Here is a 24,101-nt window from a genome sequence, read left to right as displayed (position 1 = left end):
GTTCATTCTGATCACACATTTGAAAGTCAGGGAAATAATTGGAATCAGTGGAGCTGGGCGGGTAGGTACACTGTGAGATAGACATAGGCTGGGACTCCCATTTATTATGTGACATTACATGCTCCTCCTCTGATTGGGAGTGTGTATGAAGCTGATGTTGGTGTTTTAGGTTCCTGGATGTTAGTGTCCACTTGGATACTGTATCCAACCCTCAAGAAGTCTGGATGTTCCCCTTTCCTCTCATCCCCATTGACACCAGAGAGCCCAGTTTTCTAATAGTATCTTCTACCCTTAGCCTGGGCCTGCAGAGGACAATCTCCAGTAGCTTCTCAGCTATGCTCATTTTCCTCTTACCAGCGTATTTGTACCAACTTGGTAAATGAAATGTCCCCTGAGTTCTCCTGAGGGACGTACTCAGCCAGTGTGTTTTCCGGTCTTATATAGCAGAACTGTTCTAGCATATAGACTTCACTAAATCTTTGGATTCCTCCCTTGACAATATTCCAGGACAATACTGGTGTTTCTATATCGTTTAATGGAAACCATCCCTTTTTAAGCTTTAGGGAGCTATCTGATTGCATATTAATACCATCTGCTATGGACCTTGTCAGAGTGTTAAAATCCTGTCTTATCCAAACCTCTTATCCAGCTTACATTTTGTCCTCTTTGACCCAGCACTTTTAGGATTTACTGCTGGTCATACTCTCCCAGTTCCTACTGGTATGTGTTAGCCAGGTTCTGTTTTGGTGTATAATCTGTTTTCATCCTTACCAAGCCCAGCACGTTCTCAGTTGAGTTATGTTAAGATTTGACCTGGGGCGCCTGGGTGGCGCAGTCGGTTAAGCGTCCGACTTCAGCCAGGTCACGATCTCCCGGTCCGTGAGTTCGAGCCCCGCGTCGGGCTCTGGGCTGATGGCTCAGAGCCTGGAGCCTGTTTCCGATTCTGTGTCTCCCTCTCTCTCTGCCTCTCCCCCGTTCATGCTGTGTCTCTCTCTGTCCCAAAAAAAATAAATAAACGTTGAAAAAAAAATTAAAAAAAAAAAAAAAGATTTGACCTTTTAGATCAGTTTGCCAAGAGGAGAGGAGGAGGCAGATCCCTAGGGAGGCCAGTAGACTCTTCTAAGTCACCTACCACATTTGAGCCTTCAGCATAATCTTCAATCAAGGGAGTCCTCCGTCTTCTAAGTGAAGGTGGAGGTAGGTTACTTCCATAGGCCTAGAAGATTCAGGGCAATTTGAGTCTCAAGGACCGCTTGTGCATCCACCAGGGAGTCTCGTCTCCTGTTCCCATTGCTGCTCTGTCATGACCCTCACTTTGACGTAGGTTTGCCAAGGCTGAGAATTTAGCCTTGTCTCAATTTCTTTTACTTTTAGAATTAAGTCCTGTAACTTAATATTATTTATTAGTCTTCAGCTCTATCTTCCTTCTGGTTTTAAGAGAAGAGGTCCTTTAAATGAGAACAGGGAGGGTCTTTGACTCTTACACTTTACTTAAAAAAAATTTTTTTTGATGTTTTATTTATTTTTGAGAGTGAGAGAGCAAGAGAAAGAGAGAGAGAGAGGGAGAGAGAGAGAATGAATACAAGTGGGGGAGGAGCAGCGAGAGAGGGAGACAGAATCTGAAACAGGCTCCAGGCTCTGAGCTGTCAGCACAGATCCCCGATGCAGGGCTCAAACTCGTGAACTGGGAGATTATGACCTGACCCAAAGTCGGGCACTTAACCGACTGAGCCACCCAGGTGCCCCTCATGCTTTGCTTCATATTGATGACTGACTACCATGAGCTTGTCAGTTTTTAATTTTCAATGCATCAGTTTGGCATATAGCAACAACCCTCCAATTCCAATCCTTACAATTACTGTTTTTCTTATACTTTTCAAATGACAGAGATACTGCATGATCCAGTGTGTCCCTTTTTACTTGTAATCCATCTTATTTCACTACAGGTGGAAATCTTAACAATTTCATTACTATTGCATGCCAGGGACCATCAGTATTCCACTGATACCAATAATAAGTTACTCCTTTCTAGTTGGCCAGTGAGTTAGCTAACTCCAGGATCTCTTTGAGTCTATCTCTTGGGCTCACTCCTGGTATTGGTTAGGTCAAGTTTATTGGAAGCAGAGCCTGAGACAAGAATTTCTGGGTATATGATTTATTGAAGGACCGTTCTTCAAAGAAACCTCTAAGGGGGTGATAGAAGCAGAATAGGGAAGGGGAAAGACCACCTGATGTGGTCTCAGGTAAAGTCTGGCTTGATCCTGGGTGTGTGTTTGTTTATATGGGGAAGTGTGTGTGTGGAGGCTTGGATCTTGAGTATAAATCACAAGGTAGTGTTTTTTGTTTTTTCTCTTGAGGTAAGAGTAGCAGACTTTGGTATCCCCATATCAGTAGATCATGGGCTCTGGGCCATACCTGGGGAGGGAATGGCAGTGCTCCTTTCCAGTGGAGGTGACTCCTGATGGTTGAGGAGGGCAGTTCACTGAAGGGAGGAAGTGCATGCCATTATAGCAGCCAGCACTCGTACCAGCTGAGGGGAGGATTCATCAACCCGGTAAAGGGGATCTGGGGAGCACCCTAACAGTGTCTACCATAAGGAGAAACATATGTATATCTCCTTGGAATAAAGAGCCTTAGGGACTGTCTATAGATTTCATTATTTTGCCATGTCATAAAAATTCGCTAGAGAAGGAGGAATCTATATATTTCATAAGGTAGTTAGTGAGAAAAAAATGTTGAAAAGAAAAATGATCTAAATATACGTGTTTACATATAACTTTGCCGAAGAGGATGAATGTAGAAAAAGACGAGCATTGAATGGGTCCCATACTGCAAAGATAGCAATAGTTTAATTTTGGGAAATTTGCCAGTATTTTATGTAATAGCAAATTAACATTTTTTTTCTTTCCATTCACTTTTCCAGAAATTTTTCTTTATACTTGAAGATAACCTTACTGATAAAGTGTTCCCTGTTTAAATATAGTTATTCAATACATGCATATGACTGTATACTACACAAATAGAAAAATTTCCAAGATTTGCCTCCATGACTTCTATTTGTAGAAAAAGAGAGTAAAATTTTACACATTTTAAGAAAACATTTTAACGAAATGGGTATATAACTTTAAAATATAATATGTACTTGGTATTGATAATAAATTGCCAACAAAATTCTCTGTGTCCATGGCACTTGGGATCCCTAAGTCATTGACAGCTCAGTAGATTTCCTCTGGTGCGTGTGCCATCTGGAGTCCTGTTACAGTGGCTGCAAAGTACACTATCTTGGAGGAAGGATCATCTTCCAGCGTAGCTCCCTGGTGCCTCTTTAGTTCTCCAATGAATGCCAAAGACCAAATGCTCTGGTTTTTGGTTGAGGGTGAAGGAACCAGAAGAACCCTATTCTGATCTTTTTCTCTTTTACAACCACCTGTTCTTTCTGCATGACTATGATTTTCTCATTTTACCTTACACTTATATTTTCTGCTAACAAGCCTAAGGCAGCAGAGCTAAGGAAGTAGGCTTGGAGTTTAGGAGGTAAGTCATATATTTTTAATGTGAATGATTGAAATGGACTGGGTCTGCCCTGTTGCACATGACCTTCTTATCTGAAAGTACATTTAGAATCCTATACTTTTTCTTATCTAGCATCTACTGCTGGATAAGGCAGCTAATTCTTGAGTATAAAGTGTATTATATAATTTTCTATATTAAATCTGTGATGTCTTTGAGTGGGGCAAGTTTTTGGTAACTTTTAGATAAATGTTAAAGAACATTTTAGTTATTTATTCACTATGTCAGAGTGTTTGGAAAATCAAGTTTTAAACTCTCATTATACCTTATAGCTTTACATTATAAATCATTACTGTCATACCTCATGCAAATTTTTGCACTTAGGCATGAAAGGAAAGGTGCCTAGAGAACGCTTCTTAATATTCATTTAGAGTTTCCTTCTTTATGAATTAATATGGTGGATCAAAAGGGAAATAAAAAGTGCATAGTCACAGTCAATAGTTGTAGGCATTGGTATTTTTTAGAGCTAGGGAAATTGGTCTTAAAATAGCTGTGAATTTTCTATTGGCGTGTGTAATATATTTGAAATAAGAATTATAGGCTATTTGTGATTGTATGTTTTGTTAGTTACCTGTAAAGTTGCCCTATAATTTTGATAATCTAAAAACATTTCTAATGACCAAAAATAAGAAAAAGTCTGATAATATTATGGGAATGAGCCTTTGAAATAAAAGTGGGATAAATAAAAAAAATAATGTAAATAAAAAAGTTGTATTCTACATAGTTAGAACAATGAACTTTCAAATATGTGACTAACAGTGGAATATATTTTCTTCGTGTTCAGCATATAGTTTGATTTCCATATTCTTTTAATTGCTAGCCACAGACCAATTGTGTCTGTATATTTGTATATGTCTCTCTGTACCCGATGCATATGGGTATGTACATATACAAACGTGCAACCCAAAAGCTGAAGATTCAAAAGATGACATATATGTGATCCTAAATAGATAAAACCAAAGAAATTATTTACAGTGATGTCTAAAATGGAACTTCATATATAGCATTTCATTTTCTGTATATATTATTGATTGTATTGTAAGGACAAATAAAACATGAAAATGTAATTGCACTGTCAGGAAAACCATTAATTATTTCATGATTCAGCACCACAAAGAGCCAAGAAAACATCAGAGACATATAGATTGTAGCTCCCTATCTCTCCTGCATAGATGCTGCAAGTGATACTCACTCAGGCAGATGGGTAGTTAGGGTATGTAGAGCAGTCTTTCACCATGGTTTCTATATCCTTCCCCCTTACTCCAAGGTGAGATAGATTCAAATAACTTTTTTTTCCCTAAAAAACATTATTTTTGTGAATGAAGAGGTTGCTTTGATAATAGGGACGTGGCTGCAGCTTCCAGCACGACTGGATCCTGTCTGTTCCTTATGGCATAGTAGCTGATTTGCATGCAGGGAATCAGCACTAATAGAACCGAGAAACACAGCAAGTGGTAAACAAAAGAACATGGAAGTAATAGCAATGGATTCACGTAGGGAACTGGGAACTGCTTTTAGCACTTTGGTTATCAATGGGTGAAAGAGACACAAAAGAGAAAAAAAAATACGCACAAAAATGTTTATTTGAATTTTGAAAGATCATAGGTAATAATTACATTTTAATTTTGTCGTTTACAGAGTGTTCTCAATACAAGTTTTAATTTACTAAAATGGCATACAATGCATACAAAACTGTATTTTATATGTGACTGTTTGAATTGGAAAGGCATTCCAAACATTCTTTTATTCAGAAGTTGTCATGTCTGTTTCACAATAATTTTCAGTTGTAACTGATTAATTTTTTTAGGAATAAGTTCACATGGCAATTTGAAAAGAAGGGCTAAAAGGGTTACAAGAGAGCACAAGAAAAGAAGCAAGTTGAAGACCTTTACAGCTTATCAGGATATGTCTGAAAGCATTCATTTTTAAATAACGAAAACACTGATTCCACTTATGACAAACACGGTGTAGATCTAAAGGTAGCTACAGTAAACATCAATTAAATATTTCCATTATTGTTTGATTTACCATCTTTAAGTTGGTGGCATAGTATGGATAAATCAGGTCTCTCTTAAAAATTATTTGACTATAGTTAACACAGAATGTTACTAGTTTCAGGTATACAACGTAGTGATTGCCCAAGTGTATGTATTATGCTATACTTAACCGCAAGAATAACTACCATCTGTCGCCATATGACACTATTACAATATCATGACTATATTCCTTATGCTTTACCTTTTATTCTTGCGACTTATTCATTCCATAATTGGAAGCCTGTATCTCCCACTCTTCTTAACTCATTTTGCCCATCCCTCCATCCCCCTTCCCTCTGGCAACCATCAGTTTATTCTTTGTATTGATAGATCTGATTTGCTTTTTGTTTGTTTGTTTTAATTCAATATATGAATGAAATCATATGGTATTTGTCTTTCTCAGTTTGACTTATTTTGCTTAACATGATACCCTCTAGGTCCACCCATGTTGTTTGTTATGACTGTGTGATATTCCATTGTGTGTATAAACAAAACATACCATATCTTCCTTATCCATTTGCCCACTGACCGTCACTTAGGTTGCTTCCATATCTTGGCTGTTGTAAACAATACTGCCGTAAACCTAATTCTTTTCAAATTAGTATTTTCATTTTCTTTGGGTAAATACCAGTCGTGGAATTATTGAATCGTGTGGTATTTCTGTTTTTAATTCTTTGAGGAACCTCCATTCTGTTTTTCATAGTGGCTATACTAATTTACATCCCTACCAACAGTGCACGAGGGTTCCTTTTCTCCAAATCCTTGCCAATGCTTCTTTTTTCTTGTCTTATTTTAAATTTTGGGCATTTTGACAGATGTAAAGTGATATCTTGCAGTGGTTTTTGATTTGCATTTCCTTGATGATTAGTGATGTTGAGCATCTTTTCATATTTCTGTTGGCCATCTGTATGTCGTCTTTGGAAAAATGTCTGTTCATTTCTTCTGCCCATTTTTTATAGGATTGTTTGTTTTTGTGGTGTTGATTTGTGTAAGTTCTTTATATACTTTGGATATTCATCTTTAAGTCAGGTCTCTTTAAAGAGTTTTCCAAAGATGTTTAAGTTGGGTTTTCCCCCCCTTTTGATATTCATATAGTAGGTAGAGACAATCAGTATCATTATATTAACCTTTGAGCTTTTCCCCTCCAAATCTGCAGACTCTCTTCATACAAATTTGATAATATATATATATATATATATATATATATATATATATTCTTTAAATAGATTGTGTATGGCCATGACCACTTCTTTTTCTGTTTGTTGTTACTCTTCAGCAATTTTTTGTTCATATGTATTATAATAAATTGTTTCTCAGCATTTAACTCCATATTTAATATAATACTTATTTTAAAGATCTCCATTTACAGGTTTTTTTTGAGTCATGAACTTTAAGTTTTGCTTTGGGATATATAGGTTTATTTGAAGATGTATGTTTATAATAGTTTGTGAATTTTGGCTTTTATTTTCATCTCATAGTATTTGATGATCATTAATTTCCCACATAAATGTCTGAATATGTACTATTTTTAATTTTACTATAAAATTATATTGCTCTATTCAACTTACTATATTTAGAATCACACTAACCGGGAAACCAGAATAATCAACAGATCACAAGGTGTCTAGATACTCTCTGTGATCTCACGAAGATCTCTACTATAGGTTCTTCTGTACTACAGAAGGGGCAAAATGAAAAGCTCACCTGTTCTTTGTAGCTTCAGACAGTCTTGTGACTCCGTTCTGGAGAAAGAGAAGACGGTCTTCTAGTGCAGCCTCTCTGGCTTTTCCATTTTTCCTTTTTGGCACGTGCAAGAAATGACTGAGCTGCAGTATCCAAAGTCCAGGATTGTAGAATAGTACGTTCCAGAAAATCTCATGCCTTATCGGCATCGTTTAGTGCTGTACTGGTCCTAGACTCACATCTTGTTGTGCAAGACAGATAAATACTTTCCTATTAAAAATGCTGTTTGATGAATTTTCTGGGGTTTGCAGCCAAATGCAGTCTTAACTGATTATTAGATTAGCTTTTAGAAATGAGCTTCAAAAACATTTGTACATTATGGCTGAAACAGGCATGAGACATTGTCCTGGCTAAGCTTGTGCAACCTTTTTATGTATATTCTCAGAAAACATTAAAAGATACAGTGAATACTACTTTATTAATGTTTTTAATCCCACTCATGTCTATCACAGTGCTTTGTGGCAGTAGGAAATTAAGATATGTATGAAAGAATAAAAATGGAGTGAAACAATATATAGATTATTTGGTACTGCTTATAACTTTTCTTAATGTATACTCTCAGATATTAAGTTTCAATATTAAGAGTTTATTTTGCCTTTATGGTTTTTTACTTAGATTAGACTCTGCACTAAATTTTTGAGTGAAATTATTTTATACATTAAAAAATAGTGTTGGGGCACCTGGGTGGCTTAGTCAATTAAGCATCTAACTTCAGCTCAGGTCAAGATCATGATCTTGTGCTTTGTGGGTTCAAGCCCCAAGCCGGGCTCTCTGCTGCCAGCTTGGAGCCTAGAGCTTGCTTCGGATTCTGTGTCTCCCTCTCTCTCTCTGCTCCTCCCCTGCTCGTGCTCATGCTCTCTCACTCTCAAAAATAAATAAACATGAAAAAAAAAATTTTAATAGTGTTGGGGTGTCTGGGTGACTCAGTAGAGCGTTGGGCTTTGAGTTTGAGCCCTGCGTTGGGCTCTGTGCTGACAGCTCAGAGCTTGGAACATGCTTCAGATTCTGTATCTCCTCCTCTCTGTGCCGCTCCTATGCTCGTGCTCTGTTTCTCTCTGTCTCTTAATAATAAATAAACATTAAAAAAATTAAAAATAATGCTAACAAAGTAACTTTATAGGTTTGTTAACTGAAATATTACTCCATTACACTAGATCTACTATGGTTGTTGATAGCCTGTACAAAAAAAAAAAAAGGAATCTGTTACTGTCACAAAAATCTACCAATTTCTAATATTTCATTCAGGTTTCAAGAAATCTAGCCAATGCATGAAAACTAAGAGGGAAAACCTATAAGGATTTATTAGGAGAACTTTAATCTTTTTTTGAAGAGTCAAAAACTTGTAAATCCTGTTCAATCATCAATTCTATTAAAATCCTTTTGGTATAGATTTATATTAGGAAAATAAATAACATTTGTACATTATTTATGTGTATATTCTTATATAAAGTATTATTAATGGACAACTTAAAATTCTGAAAAAGTACTTTAGAAAAGCCCAAATAATATAAAAACTCTTCACATTTGTATAATTACGTTTGGCTACCAGAAGACCAAGAAATGCAAGACCCTATTATTTTATCACAGCCAGGAAAATATTAGTTTATAAAATTGCTAAATTCCAACCTCATAGTAGGAAGTGCAGAAACCCTTGAACGAATGAAATTTGCTGCTGATGTTATTATGTGTATCAATTAGTTAACATTATTCAACCAACCTTCCTTAGATTGTATTACGGATTTATGAAAGTTGATTTTGGTAGTGATCATCGGATCCTTTGTGCCTTAATTCAATCATAAAAGAAAATGCTCCTTAAGTTTTTAATATTAAAGTAAAAAAGTGAAATTTCCAATTTGCTTTAATGTAGGTATACAGAAAAACATTGGGTTATCATATAAAATTAGGAGAATTAAGTTAAGGAAAACCTTAGCTTAGAGATAGCTGGGCTTATCTTAACTCCGAACCTGGTTGCCTAAAGTTATCATGGTATCGCTCTCCTAGCTGGGTAGTGTAGTAAAAATTCTACAACAATATATATAGTAATGTAGGATCATAATTTATAACAATATAGTTTACAGTATTATAGAATTATTGTAGGGTAGAGCTAGAGGGGAATCTTCATATCTACTTTGAATCATGTATTTTACAGAGAAGGGACAATAGAAGCCATGTAGAAGGATGTTTTTGTCATTCATACACATGTATTAATGGGTTCAACCTGAGTGGTTCTTTATAATATACAGTTGAAATAGATAATGGTGGTTTGAAGAAATTCTCAGTATTAAATACACTTAGGTAAGTTCTACAAATGATAGCTTGAGATAACCTGAGACACTAAGTACTTGTAATAGGATATGGAGTGGGCCTTTTCCTGTTGCTTTGGAATTACAGGCTGAGGTCCAATATAGACAAAAAAATAAAAAATAAAAAAAAGCATAAAGTACCCTATCATTAAATGAAAGTCCTGCCAATAATTGAGACCCAACACTTCTCTTAACGTTTCCTAAAAGTGGATTAACTGGTAGCTACCTTTGTCCGTCAACTCCAGTAGAATCTTTTCATAATATAAAAGAGGACTGGGGAGTGAGGAGGGGGAGGAGAACAACTTGAAAAATGAATTTGGAGCCTGGTGTGGAGTTCAGTGGCCTTCTCTTCCCTTTTCCACACTTTGGGAAGGAATATATTATCTCCCTCTACCAAAAACCCAGTGAAGAGAATCTGAATTATTTGAAGTGCTTAGAGGTTTTAACAGGAAAGGGATGATAGCATTCTTTTCCCTGGTTAGCTAACTTCTTAGGTAGTAGAATTATTGATCTATCCATCCTGTGTCTATTTCAACAGAGGACAAGATAATTGGAAAGAAAGTGGGAATAGGGGATGTGTGGTCAGAGAACATCCTGTGTTTCCATGTGTGGGGTGGAAAGGAATGTGTAAGTGTATTATTCAGGATTGTCAAGGTTGTGCAGTAGTAACAAGCAATTCTAAAATCCCAATGATTCATATTAAAAGAAGTTGACCTCTTGTTCAGGTATACTGTGGCATAGTGTGGTGCGGTGAGTAAGGGTGACTCTTCACAGTCGTCACCTCCCATGTGGTTTATACCAACTCTATCATCTTGCAGCGTCACTATCTTGTACATGTGGGCAGAGGAAGAGAGATTGGAGAATTGAACATATGTGTTTTAGGTTTCTTCTTGGTCCAGAAATGATAACACTTTCTCTCATAGCTCATGGGATGGGATCGATCATTTGGCCTTTTCCATCTGGAAGGGGGATGATAAGTATAATCTTCTGGGTGCCCAGAAGGGGAAGAAAATTTGATATCATAGGACTCTAGTAATATCTATCACAACTAATTTCCTATAGGTAAATTGACTTCATTGAAGATCGCTATAGTTGACCTATTCTAGACGTCATTGTGAAATTGGGAAGGCGGATTCAAGAGAACATGGTTGAACGCACTGAAAAGAGAAAAATAGTATTTTCATATTTATTCTTTGGCAAGCTGAGACAGCTCACTAAAGTGAACACATAAAGGAATGGATGGAGTGTTGCAAGAATATGGGTTCTGGAATAAAACAAACTGGACTCATATTCAGGCTCTGTCACTCTCTAATTATGTTCTTGAGTATTTTATTCTTTTTGGCACAATTGTAAACAGAATTGTTTTCTTATTTTCTCTTTCTGCTTCTTCATTAGTGTTTAGAAACACAACAAATTTCTGCGCGTTAATTTTTTATCCAGCAACTTTCCTGAATTAATTTTTTATTTCTAATACTTTTTTTGTGGAGTTTTTAGGGTTTTCTACTTATAGTATCATGTCACGATAGTTTAATTTCTTCCTTAACCAATTTGGATGCCTTTTGTTTCTTTTTCTTGTCTGATTGCTGTGGCTAGGACACCCTTTATTTATTTATTTTTTTACTTTAAGTTTCACTTTCGATATTTGTATGGTATGGAGAGAATTATAATGGAACTTTCTTCATAGAGTTTTTACAAGTAAATGGGTTGGTATAATAAGTCACCATGCATAGTATTTAGCAGATAGTAAGTATTCAATAAATATTAATGGCCATTGTTGTTGTTAGGCATTTGGGGACTTAGGGAGAGTGTGGACTAGGAGGTAAACTGGGGATAAAGAAAATGATGTTGGAAAATATGTTTGACACATTTAAAAACATTATTTTATTATTTATATTTTTTCATGTTTATATTAGAGAGAGAGCATGTGTGTGTAAATGGGGGGAGGGGCAGACAGAGAGGGAGACAGAGGATCTGAAACAGGCTCCACGCTGACAGCAGAGAGCCTGATGTGGGACTCAAACTCACGAACCACAAGATCATGACCTGAGCCAAAGTCAGATGCTTAACTGACTGAGCTACCCAGGCGCCCCAACAAAATTTTTTAAAAGCAGCATTTCTTCTAGATTCAAGTAAAGGAAAGAAAATTTGCTCTTTATACTATGTGCCCTCTGCATTCCCAACAAGCAGTAATGTCCAAAAATAATGCCTTTAGTCATTGAGCACTTATTGTGTTCTAGGCCTTGTGTTGAGCACTGAACGTCTATTATCTCATTTAACTTTTATTATATTTCTTATTCCCATTAACAGATCAGGAAACTGAGGTCACACAACTAATCTCAGAGCTAGGTTTAAAACCAACTTTGCCTATTTTTTTGGTTAAAGTGATGATTGAATTTTCATCCTTAAGAAGCTATGAATATAGTAGAGTTCTACTGTGGAGTAAGACTTATTAAAAAAAGTAATGTAACATATAGCATCCTATGCGCTGTCATTATAAGGCAATAGATGAAGCATTTAAGTGGAAGAACTTATTTTTTTAAAGGAAATCCATTATTTTTTAGTTTTTCTTTTTTATTAGTTTTCTTAGCTTTTGGGTTGGCTTTAATGTTGACTTTAATGTTGGCTTTAATGTTTAATCAGTTTCCCTGATCTCATGCAGTTTTCACTGTATAAGGCGTATTCATATATAGCATAGTGTTTAAGGTATAAGCCTTGGAGCCTGAAGAGCTAGTGTTGATGTCCACCAGTCAAAGACAACCAAGAACGTATCTGTAGTCAAAATTGGGCTTCATTCTTTGCTCCATCAAGGGAGGCCACACACCTTGAGAAATTGTAGTGTATCTTAGTTCGAAAGGGTTAGTGGAAGCTTGTTACAGAATTTGGGCTTGTGTAAGGTAATCTTGGGGAAGATTCAAAGAAATGAGAATCTGTGTTGAATTTGGGTGCTCTTAGAAAGTAGGGCAGTTCAACTATCTTAACTTTTATCGAGGAGGTGGAAGGAACAGACAGTGCTAGGGGTTGTTACGTCAGAAGAAGCAATAGTCACTTTTGCAGGTAGAGAAGGGGAATGGCTGGTCATTTTGGTTGTACAGTGTCTTTGCTTTTACTTCTGTTCAGACATGGTGATGTAGTGGTGTTGTGTAGCCTCATTCCCTAAGAGCCGCAGAGAGGGCTTGTCTGATAATCCTGTGGAACTGTTTACATTTACCAGGGGCATACCAGAGCCTAACTGATAGCAACAAAGCCAGCTACAAGCCGATGGCTGTAAGGAAAGCTTTTTCTCTTAATAGTTTTAAATTCCTCCTCTGCCATTTACCAGCTGTATGATTTAAGGTAAGATAAATAACTTTGCGCTCAATCATCATAAAAATGGGGATGATGATACCTTCTTCATAGGATTAGTTTGAAAGGTGAATGAGTGAATACATGTAAAATGCCCAGAACACTACCTGGTACAAGGTCGTTGCTCAGTTTAGCTAAACCATCAAAATAACAATAATTAAAATAATTTATAATACTCTTCATCACACACATGAACTTATGGCCTTGTGTATTCAAGCCCTCATACCCAGTAGAGAAATACAATCTACGAAGTAGACAAAACTGCTCATTTAGTCAGGACATCTATTTTGTTTAGTGATGGAGGAATACTGACAGATTATTATTGTTCAGTGTCATTTATGAAATGCATTTATTCATTGGACAACAAAACATATATTTTCCTATAAACCTTTTCCTTTCTATTCTAAATCTATTCATTTAGTCACTCAAGAAATAAAATTCACAGTGAATCGCTTTTCTCCCTTTTTCCTCACCCTTCTACATCCAATCTGCCCAAGTTTTACAGATTTAACCTCCTAAATATATTTTGTTTCATTCCTTTCCACTGCCTTAGTCAAGGAGCTCATGATTTCTCACCAGAATCACTGGGATGATCCAATTGATCTTCCAACCACTAGACTTGTTCCTGTCCCCTGTTTTAACCAGAATATTGCATGAGTCAACTCTCTGACATAAAACATCTGATGACCTTCTCTTCGTCTACATAACAAAAGCCCAAAATGCTTAGCATGGTACATGAGCCTTTTAAATCTTCACCCAAGTTTGATTTCTGGCCTTCCCTGCCACTTCTGAGTTTGATCCTGATTTTGTTTCTACTGAACTGTTTTCTGTATTTTATTTTCTGTGCCATTTCAAGTTATTTGTTCAAAGAATGATGGTATAATAATTCCAGTAAATGAAATAATGCAAAAGGGATTTTACATAATTTAAAAAGCTAGAATAATGAAAAAATGAGCGTAGTTCTTTATTGTGGAGATCTCAAGATTCAGTTATATAATCTAGTGCCACCTAGTGGTAAGTACTTTCAGTTTTTCTCTCTATAACCCCCTGGGAAACTTCAAATGCACTTTGACACCCCCTTTTCCTTCCTACTGTCATTGCACTGATCATTGGATCTTTGAAAATCATACTTACCAGAGTTTTTTAAAGCTTTGACATATTCTGGTTTCATAAAAGCACTTAAATATGTCATAACCTGCAACTCAAAAGAGTGTAAGATTGGGGGTGGAATGCCATATTCAAAGAATTACAGGGATTTTCAAGTATTATTAAATTAAAACCTGAGGAGTTTGTTTGTTTTCCTATTTTTCATACTTATTTTAAAAAATATTTATTTATTTATTTTGAGAGGTTGGGGAGGGGCAGAGTGAGAGAGAGAGAGAGAGAGAGAGAGAGAGAGAGAATTCCATGCAGGCTCTGTGCAAGGCTCAATTCCACCAACCATGAGATCATGACCTGAGCCAAAGAGCCAGATGCTCAACTGACTGAACCACCCAGGTGCCCCGCCCCCTCCCCCTATTTTTAATTATTTTAAAAAGTAAAATTAACTCTAGACTTATGAGTAACTGAGGAAGAATTCTTTTACTCTCCCTTAATCTCCTCTTTTTTCAAACAGTGACTGAGCTTCTGTTAAATGTCAGGCTCTATTTTAGGTATTCTTCACGCTAATGAACTCAAGTTTCCAGATGAATAATGATAGCTATTGGCTAACCATTGCACTTTTTTCTCCAGGTTCTTATTAGTTGAGCTGTAGGTATAAGCTGTGGTGTGTTGGTAAATGTTAGACAAACAGTTCTCCAAAGGTGGGGGGGGGGGGAACCACCGGATTTGTAGCATTTACCAGTTTTCATGATGTAAATGACTGTGTCCCAACATGGCTGATTTTAAGGTACCAATGTGACGTCACTGAACACAAAGTTGGAAGGAGGGGTTTACAATAGGCAGGTGGCAGTGCACCACTTGATAGGGAAGTATTATTTGTACTATACCATTTTGCCTCTTTCATTTGAAATCACTCTCCCTTTGGCTTATATTTATCTGTAAATTTGTACGTATTTTCTGTTCCTAGACCTTTTTCACTTGTTTATTTTCTACTGAAATAGCAGCCAGGTTACTAATGATCCTAGATATGTCTTAGAATTCTCACTAGAGACAAGTCTTTGTCTGGCCTCAGTTATTATTGTGTTTAGCTATATGTAACATGAATTTCATAGCTGCATGCTTAAATAAAGAAGGAGTTTATGATTTCCGTAGATAAAAACAAGTCTGGAGATAAGTCAGCTCGAGGAGACCTACACTTTTTGTTGTTGTTTCCTGCCCTGCTACCCACAGTATGTAGCCCTCAAATTCATGGTTAAAAGAGATCTGCTGAGTTATAGGAATAGGACCACATTCCATTCAAAAAGGAGGAAGGACAAAGTATGAAAGGTATATGCTAGCTGGCTTTATCTCTTTTCATTTGGAATAAATAGCTTTGTAGAAGCTGTATCTAGTCAACTTCTATCTGAATGTTGTTGACCTGAACTATGTCACATGACCATCCCTAGCCACAAAAGAGCCTGGCAAATAAATCTTTTGTAAGAAAGAAAAGAGATTTAGATATATTCAGTAAGCAACCAGCTGTGTCTACCAGTCTGTTTTGCTTTTGGTCCTGGTTCAACCCTATGAACCCTAGAAAGGTGTAATTTCTTCCTGCTATCTTCTCAATCTACAGTTTAAGCAAAGTGTATTTTGAACCCTAAATCATGAAGTCCTGTGTTCAGTAGAATTGCTTTAACTTCACACGATTGTAGACTCAAATGGTAGATAGGATACCCTGCTTCCTCAGTCCTATGTTTCCTTCCATGTGGAGAGGGCTGCACTAGAATAATACTCCTGGCTTCCCTCAGCTCTCTGTTCCACTCTGCCCTTGGGGATAAGGAAGTCAGCATAAGTAGTGCTTTCTTTTTCTCTTTCTCTCAGAAATAAGCTGCTTACAGATAGCAAACATACTCTTCTGTTCCTGCCTTTATTTTTACAGGGATAAGCATAAACCAGTGTTGTCTGTACCTGGATAGGTGTTTTTGTATGATTCTGAGGCCTGGTGTTAGGAAACCTGCTTTAAACTTTTTTCTTAATGTTTATTTATTTTTGAGACAGAGGGAGAGCGTGAGTGGGGGAGGCAGAGAGGGAGACACAGAATCTGAGGCAGGCTCCAGGCTCTGAGCTGTCAGCACAGAGCCCTAGGCGGAGCTCGAACTCAGACCTTGAGATCATGACCTGAGCCAAAGTTGGACGCTTAACCGACTGAGCTGCCCAGGTGCCCCATAGGAAACCTGCTTTTACATGGATCTAGGCCAGTTCTCCAAATTAAGTTTTACCAGTAATAGAGGTAATAATTCATGCTCTATCTCTTATATGCATTTCTTAAATAGTTTAGACATTGAGTGGGGGATAGTTTAAGGTGCATTACTTTAAAAAAGCAGCTTGTTGCTGTTGCTTTGAAACATGTTGAGTGTGACTTGATCACTTTCTAGCCTTAAATAGAACAAGTCTAATGTCATAATTATCATATGAAATTTTATATGAAACATTCAACCTTGTGATTTTTGATCTCCGAAGAGATTTCGGTCTCATTTAATGACTATTTTTAGTGTAAAATAAGAAATGTTGGTGGGAATACAAACTGGTGCAGTCATTCTGGAAAATAGTATGGAGGTTTCTCAAAAAATAGAACTACCCTATGATCCAGTAATTGCAGTACCAGGTATTTACCCAGAGAATACGAAAATTCTAATTCAAAAGGATACAAGCACCCTGATGTTTATAGCAGCAATATCTACAATAGCCAAGCCAAATTATGGAAACAACCCAAGTGTCCATCGATTGGTGAATGGATAAAGATGTGGCATACAGATATATACAGTGGAATATTAGTTAGCCATAAAAAAGAATGAAATGTTGCCATTTGAAACAGCATGGATGGAGCTAGAGAATATTATGCGAAGCAAAATAAGTCATTCAGGGAAAGACAAATACCGTATGATTTCATTGATATGTCGAATTTAAGAAACAAAATAAACAAGCAAAGGCAAAGAGAGAGAGAGAGAGAGAGAGCAAGAGAGAGAGAGAGGCAAACCAAGAAACAGATTCTTAACTATAGAGAGCAAACTGATGGTTACCAGAGGGGAGGTGGGTGGGGAAATGGGTTAAAAAGGTGATCGGGATTATGGAGTGCACTTGTGACGAACACTGGGTGTGACACGTTAAGTGTTGAATCACTATATTGTACACGTGGAACTGATATTACACCGTATGTTAAACTAATTGGAATTTAGATAAAAACTTTAAAAAAATAGGAAACACTTTAAAGAAATCATGTGACTGCAATATACATAGAGGTCCCAGCATGCTTACTTTTCACAAAGGTAGAACCAATTTTCTTAGAAACAGAGTTCATTAGCATCATTGACAGCTAATGAGAAAGTAACACATAGACTTAGGAGTACGTATTGCAGATTCTATGTCAGCCAAGAAGACTTCAGTTGCAAGTTATAGAAAATTCAAATGAGTCTGGCTTAAAAAAAAATAAAGGGGACTTATTATTTACCTAATTGAAAACTCCAGAGATAAATGTTACCGTGGGATTGATCCTGAATCTCATTTAACACGACTCAGGACCTAATTTCTTTCTTTCCATTTTTGTCACTTGGTCTCACTAAATTGATTTCGTTTTGGGAGGACTCCCCCAACTCTGAATTGATTTCAGTAGCTCTGAGAGTTCCATGAATCCTCAATCATAAAACAGGAATCTGTCTCAGCACTGTCAGACACATGTTTTTAAGTCACTGTGATGGGACCAGCTTAGGTCATTGTGCAGTCATGAATAGGGATGGTACATGCAGGGACAATGCTCTGCTAATCATCGTGCACCCCTGGGCATGTGAGGCCAGTTCAGTCCAAACCACAAAGCTGAGTATGGAGGAGACATTCCTTCCCTCCTGAGAAAGAAGAGAATCAGTGACAGTGACAACAACAGATATTCATTCGTTGTTTCCAGAGTACATTTCCTATTTTCTTCACTTATAAGACTTAAAGTAACTGAAAAATTCACCTCTATTTTGCTTTTTACCTAATACATTTTTAGAGATTAGGCCCAAATTAAAGGGTAAAGAAGTAATTTTACTGTGTGGTTTTATTTTTATCAGTTACTTTAAAAATTGCTAAAGCAACTTTGCCATACAAGTGGTAAAATGCATCATTTATTTGGAGGCAGTTATATTTAAAAACATGTCCATGTTGCAAAGAAAATCCCAACTCCAGTGTCTGATCTGATGACTCATCACTCTCATGGTTTCAGACATGCCTCTTAAATAATATCCCCTTTCAATGTGGTGTTTAAAAGAGAATATCATATGTTAAATATCATGAAACCACACAAATGCACTTGTTAAAATTAACCATCCTTCTTTCACAAAGCTCAGCCCCACCAGTGGACCTCATCACATCACGTCTCATGTTATTTAGGGTTGAACTCCGTTATACTTTTTCGGGGGTGGGGGAGTGACTAACTATAACACAACACTGGCACAGGAAATTTGTAGAGGAGTGTGGGAGACCAGATGGTAAGAGGCTAAGAGAGCTTTACTAAAGGGAGAATTAAAGAATTATTAAAAGGAGGATGTTTTATGTAATGCTCTATGGGGTACAATGCTGTCTTTTTTAACTCCTCAGTACAGCTTCCTTAAAATTTCCATTATGCATTAATACTTTTATGGTATAGATATATGGGATTGGGGCAGACTTTCTCAGACTGGGAATAGAGTGAAGACAGTGGTATCCTGAGATAGAATTGTATATTGCTTTCAGCCACTTTTGAAGACAGTCTACTAAAGATTCGATTTTATAGTGTTTTACTGGTCTTAAAGAATGAAAGAATCAAGAGTATCTGTCTTCCAGAGAATACTACATATGTAAACAGGGGGGCTGATTGAGGCATAACTTGAAGCAATGCAATATTGGTATAGATGGCTAAGGAGCACCGACAGATTTTGCTGGCGGGCAGATGTTAGGTGCTGAATTCTCTGAGGAAGAACATTCTGTTAACTTGAAGATAAATCAGGTTTCTTTAATTGGTCTAATGGTCAGATCTGAAGTTGGAGAGCATGTAGAAATAATCTGTGCCCGTTCCTTTAGCTTTGTGTGAAGATACATTGCATGTTATGTATTTATTGGCATATGAGCATACAGGAATTATATAGGAAAACTTCTGTGACCTCAAATACTGGTATAATGAAGTGCCCTACATTTAAATAAAATAGATTGTGTGTGTGTGTGTGTGTGTGTGTGTGTGTTAATTTTGTCATGGTAGTTGGCTCCAAACAGTACTGTACTGAGTTGGTTATCATCAATTCTCTTCCAAGAAAAATCCTGTTTAATAAGAGCTTTCTCTGTACCTGTCACTCTCTAAAATAATTTAATTGAGTTGTATTCTCATGCATATTGGTGGCAAGATTCTTTCTGTTCTCTATCAAAAAACAGCCTCTTTTTTAACTCCTTGCTTCTTCCTACTTATCTCAGCAATGCGGTTTTCTCTACATCTCTGAAAAAGTCACTCAAATTCTCAAATCGCTCTTACAAATCAACAAAATTGGACAGAAAAAAAAACCAGGGGCTGGGAGAATGAAGAGGTTGATATTCTCAAAACTCGCGCATTGAAGGCACATCTTTTATTTGTTCCCTTGGAAGTGGTATTTTGGGTAATTTGTGAGTTTAGTTTTTAAGGTAAAATACAAAAAAGAAAACAAACAGTGTAGGTTTTGGCTAATCCTTGTATGTTTCTATGGTAGATAGGCTGGTCGAATAGGACAGATGACATTTATTTTTGTTGTAGTGTAAAAATTACCTTGCTTATGTTGCTTTATTTATTTATTCAATAAATATTTATTATCTACTATGTGCCAGGTATTTGGGGATCACATGACCAAAACAGTGGTCCTTGCCTACAACGTGTACATAACAGGAAACAAATAAAAAATACATTATAATTAGAAGGAGATAAGTGTTCTGAAAAAGATTAAAAACAATAAAGTAGGTTTAGGGGATCGGGAATGGGGGTACAGGGTTGGAGACAGGTCGCAGTCATGGGTGGTCAGGATAGGCCTCTTGGGAAGGTGAGATATGAGGAATGAATAACGAAGGTCTCTACTGACGAGATGTTTAGAAAATGTCTGCTGATATCTGGAGGAGCGGGATTCCAGGCAGAGGGAGCTGCCAGAGCAATGGTCCTAAAGTGAGAAAATGCAGGGAAGACGCGGTTGGATCCTGAGTGAGCCAGCAGGGGAGCGGGAGGGGAGGAGGCCAGGCCAGAGAGTGACGGGCACCACATCCCCTAGGCCTGGTCAGCAAAATAGGGAGCTACCAACTGGCTTCAAGCATATTTGACTTGCTTTCTTGCTGCTGTGTTGACACTGAGGTGAAGGGGGACAGCGTGGAAGCAGAGAGGCCAGTTAGGAAGTTTTCGCAGTATATCACATGAAAAATGGTGATGACTTCACCGGGCTTGTGCTAGAGGAGGTGGTGAGATGGTGAGAAGTGTTTAGGTTCGGGATGCATTCTGAAGGTAGGTCCTATAGAATTTCCTCATGGGTTGGATGAGCAACTAGAAGGAAAGAGTTACCATTAACTGAGATGGAATGCACTTTTTCTCTTTAAACACATTTATCGATGTTTTCCGTATTTTTTTTTTTTAATTTTTTTTTCAACGTTTATTTATTTTTGGGACAGAGAGAGACAGAGCATGAACGGGGGAGGAGCAGAGAGAGAGGGAGACACAGAATCGGAAACAGGCTCCAGGCTCTGAGCCATCAGCCCAGAGCCCGATGCGGGGCTCGAACTCACGGACCGCGAGATCGTGACCTGGCTGAAGTCGGACGCTTAACCGACTGCGCCACCCAGGCGCCCCTGTTTTCCGTATTTTAAAACACCGTATTATTCTTTTTCCCAGTAAGGAAATGAACACTTAAGATGAGAATTAATTATATGCGTCTTTGGTTTGCAGATAAGCAGTATCGATTTTTTAATTTGATATATATTTGTGGATGTGTTTGTTTCCTTTTATATGAAGAGGTTTTCTTCTCTATTGAATAACTGTGAGGAGAGAATGCAAAGGTATATTAAACCAATAACTGGAGTTCCGTAAAGTAACTGTGATATTGAAATCATAGAAAGATTTCAGGGGAGAATGGAGTAAAATAACTCTTTCTGGGGTCTTTCACTGATGATTATGGAGGGTAGTTGTTAGTTAAACGTATTTATACTTTTTTTTCCCTTCTATTTCTCCTATCTTGCTCATGGTACTTCCTTGTATTGTTTTCATTGAATATTGTAGGGTTGTTTCCAAGGCTGTCATAAATTCAGAAAGAAGGCTTAATGAAGTCCTTAAAGAAGGACTCCTCACCTTAAAGAGGAGAACTTAAATCACTACCGGTTGAAACTGTCTTCTGATATACAATGGTTCCTAATCTTTGTGGCAGTTTGGGGAGGGATAGTGGGAGGAAGGGAGTGGCACAATGGGTTAGTAGAGGGCAACATCACTTCTGCACCATTTTCTAGAGATTTGAATACACAAGGTCTTCATCTTTCAAACGTAAGTTGAAAATATCATCATGAATGAAATAAAAATTATTTACACTGGTATCTGATTCATAGAATCTTTTTGTTATTTTGTACTTCTGAAGAAGTCGATGGATACTACAATTATAAATAGTCTCATGAAATCCTTTTAAATCCCAAATTCGGTCCTCATAAATTTGAATGCATAGGAAGTACTTACCCAAAGAATTAAAATTTAAAAAAGTGTAAAAGAAAAGAATTAAAAATGGGAGGGGCGCCTGGGTGTCTCAGTCTTTTAAGCGTCCGACTTCGGCTCAGGTCATGATCTCACAGTCCGTGAGTTCGAGCCCCGCGTCGGGCTCTGTGCTGACAGCTCAGAGCCTGGAGCCTGCTTCAGATTCTGTGTCTCCCTCTCTCTCTGCCCCTCCCCTGCTCATGCTCTGTTTCTCTCTGTCTCAAAAATAAATAAAAACATTAAAACAAATTTTTTTTTAAATGGAGAAAATAGTCCTAAAAGGAAAATACGACTCCCGAAGTGTAGGGAGAAACAAACTGAAGACCTAGAAAGATTGATAGAGAGGAAACATATTAGGAATGATATGAATGATATGAATGAAGGTCTGTGGTGGACAACGGAATGGAGAAGGAAACAAGGTTGATGGCGGAGGAGATGATTGGCAACAGAGAGTGTACATTATAGCTGGGACAACACTGCTTAGAGGACTCACAGAGGTGGGCAAAGTGAATGGAAGGAAAAATAAAGGAGGAAGCTTTGCTATCATAATATCAACTGTAATATTGTGAAATCTTTGGGACTTATCAGCTTGGAAGAATCACAGTATTCTGTGGAATCTTTTTTTTTTTTTTTTCACTTTAATATGAGCTATGGGGTCTAAATGGGTGACTTTTGTTATTGCTTCACATTCCTATGAAAATGAGTGATCCTGAATTTTTATCGCATTTGTTTCAATAATCTACAAATCTCTATTAGGAATCTCAGTGAGTAAGAATTACTTTATCTGTCCCTGCCACCCCTCCACAACCTCTCCAAGATTTAGACTTAAATCTAGGAGAGAATCGTGTAGATGAATACTGCACAAATAGTTTGAATGGTGCTACCACATATTCCTAGACTCTCATTTAAACTTGAAATTCAGGAGACCAAAAAACAGCACAGTAGTTTTGCATCTTTCCCCACTCTTCAAACACTGGCCTTTCCTCAGTTTTATATAAGTTTATGTGGAATCACTTACATATAACTCTCAGAAGTTATTAACATCTTGATGATTAGTTTCTGGTAGAAAGGAATCTGTGGTGTTATTGTCCTTACTTTTTTTTTTTTTTTTTTTTTTTGAGTGACCGAATAGAGTCATTGAGAGAGTAAGTGATAAAGGGAGCAAAACTTGACTTAAACTCAGTGTCTGATGAACTTCTTAGTTCATGGAACCCATTATTTTTTATGAAGCTCACTGACTGCTATTCCCTTTCCCATTATACCTCTGGGGAAGCATTCTCTTTTTACTGAAGATTAAGAAACTTAGTGAATAATCAAAAAGAAATTATCAAATAGGCTTGTTAAACCATCAATGACTTTTATTGTCACCATACATCTTATAAGTGACAGCAGCACAGGGGGGACATCAATAACAAACACAATGATATCTCTTATTTTAGAAATACTGTAATTCATGTAGGAGAATGTGGTTTACAGATTTCTCAATCTGTCCATTTTAAGTCTAGTCCCCACAAATGCCATGCGTGTAGGATGCATTTGGTATTCAGTATTGTGAGGCACTAATCAGCTAAGTACCATAATCCTCCTTACAGGGTACATTCTTACTTGACCTGGAGCTATATACAGCCACATAGTAACAGCATTACAGAGTAACCTTTTTCTTAACAGGCTCATCACTACAGGATTCTATGACTCCATCCATGAATGAGTGCTGTTTTGTGTGTAAATTTTTAGTAATTCAGTTTTGGAAAAAAAAAATGATTGTAAGCACGTAGAGGTTTTCAAATCATCTGATTAAGGGTGGATCCTATGATTTTGCTAGAACTAGAGAAGGATTAAATGAAAGCACTGCCTGGCACAGCGTTGATGTATTTTTGTCAACAATGATGCTTCATGCTGGACAGATGTGCATTGGTTGAACACAAGGTAAAACTATAAAAATGTGTTAAATGTTGTGTTAAAAAAAAGTTTGGTCTTTTTTGTGTGTTTTTTTGATGAATATGAATTGTTTGATTTGTTAAAAGCTTTTCGTAGAAATTCTAGGAATAGAGTCTGTATATTTCATATTTTACAGGATCCTGTATTTCTGTTAATTCCTTGATTTAATGTGTCTTAATGGTTTCAAATTTCCAAATTTGATTACAATGTTATGTTTAAACTATATGGTTAGAATTGTGTAGAATTAAAATAAATCATTTTAAATTTATTTAGCAATAACCATGCTTTATAAAGCTTTTATAAAGATAGAGGGTTTTTTTCAGGTTATTGATTCTTCAAATA

The 24,101-nt window shown here is 36.9% G+C and overlaps 1 protein-coding gene across 49 annotated transcripts in view; it reads left to right on the top strand.

Annotated features, from left to right (window-relative positions):
- The window catches only part of RIMS2 (regulating synaptic membrane exocytosis 2), a 614,335-nt gene that overhangs the window by 249,303 nt on the left and 340,931 nt on the right, over nucleotides 1–24,101 (top strand). Inside the window, exon 1 of one of the 49 annotated variants that reach the window (XM_086695430.1) lies at nucleotides 23,471–23,747. The exons of the other annotated variants lie outside the window; for them this stretch is intronic. The gene's annotated coding sequence lies outside the window, so the exon portion shown is untranslated. Of the gene's footprint in view, nucleotides 1–23,470; nucleotides 23,748–24,101 lie in introns of those variants that run through there. 49 annotated transcript variants of the gene reach the window in all.

The sequence above is a fragment of the Puma concolor genome, chromosome F2, assembly GCF_028749965.1.
Source record: "Puma concolor isolate L17-30 chromosome F2, mPumCon1.1.hap2, whole genome shotgun sequence".
Lineage (NCBI taxonomy): Eukaryota > Metazoa > Chordata > Mammalia > Carnivora > Felidae > Puma > Puma concolor.
Note: the sequence above shows the minus strand (reverse complement) of the source record. Positions and strands in the feature narration are given on the sequence as shown.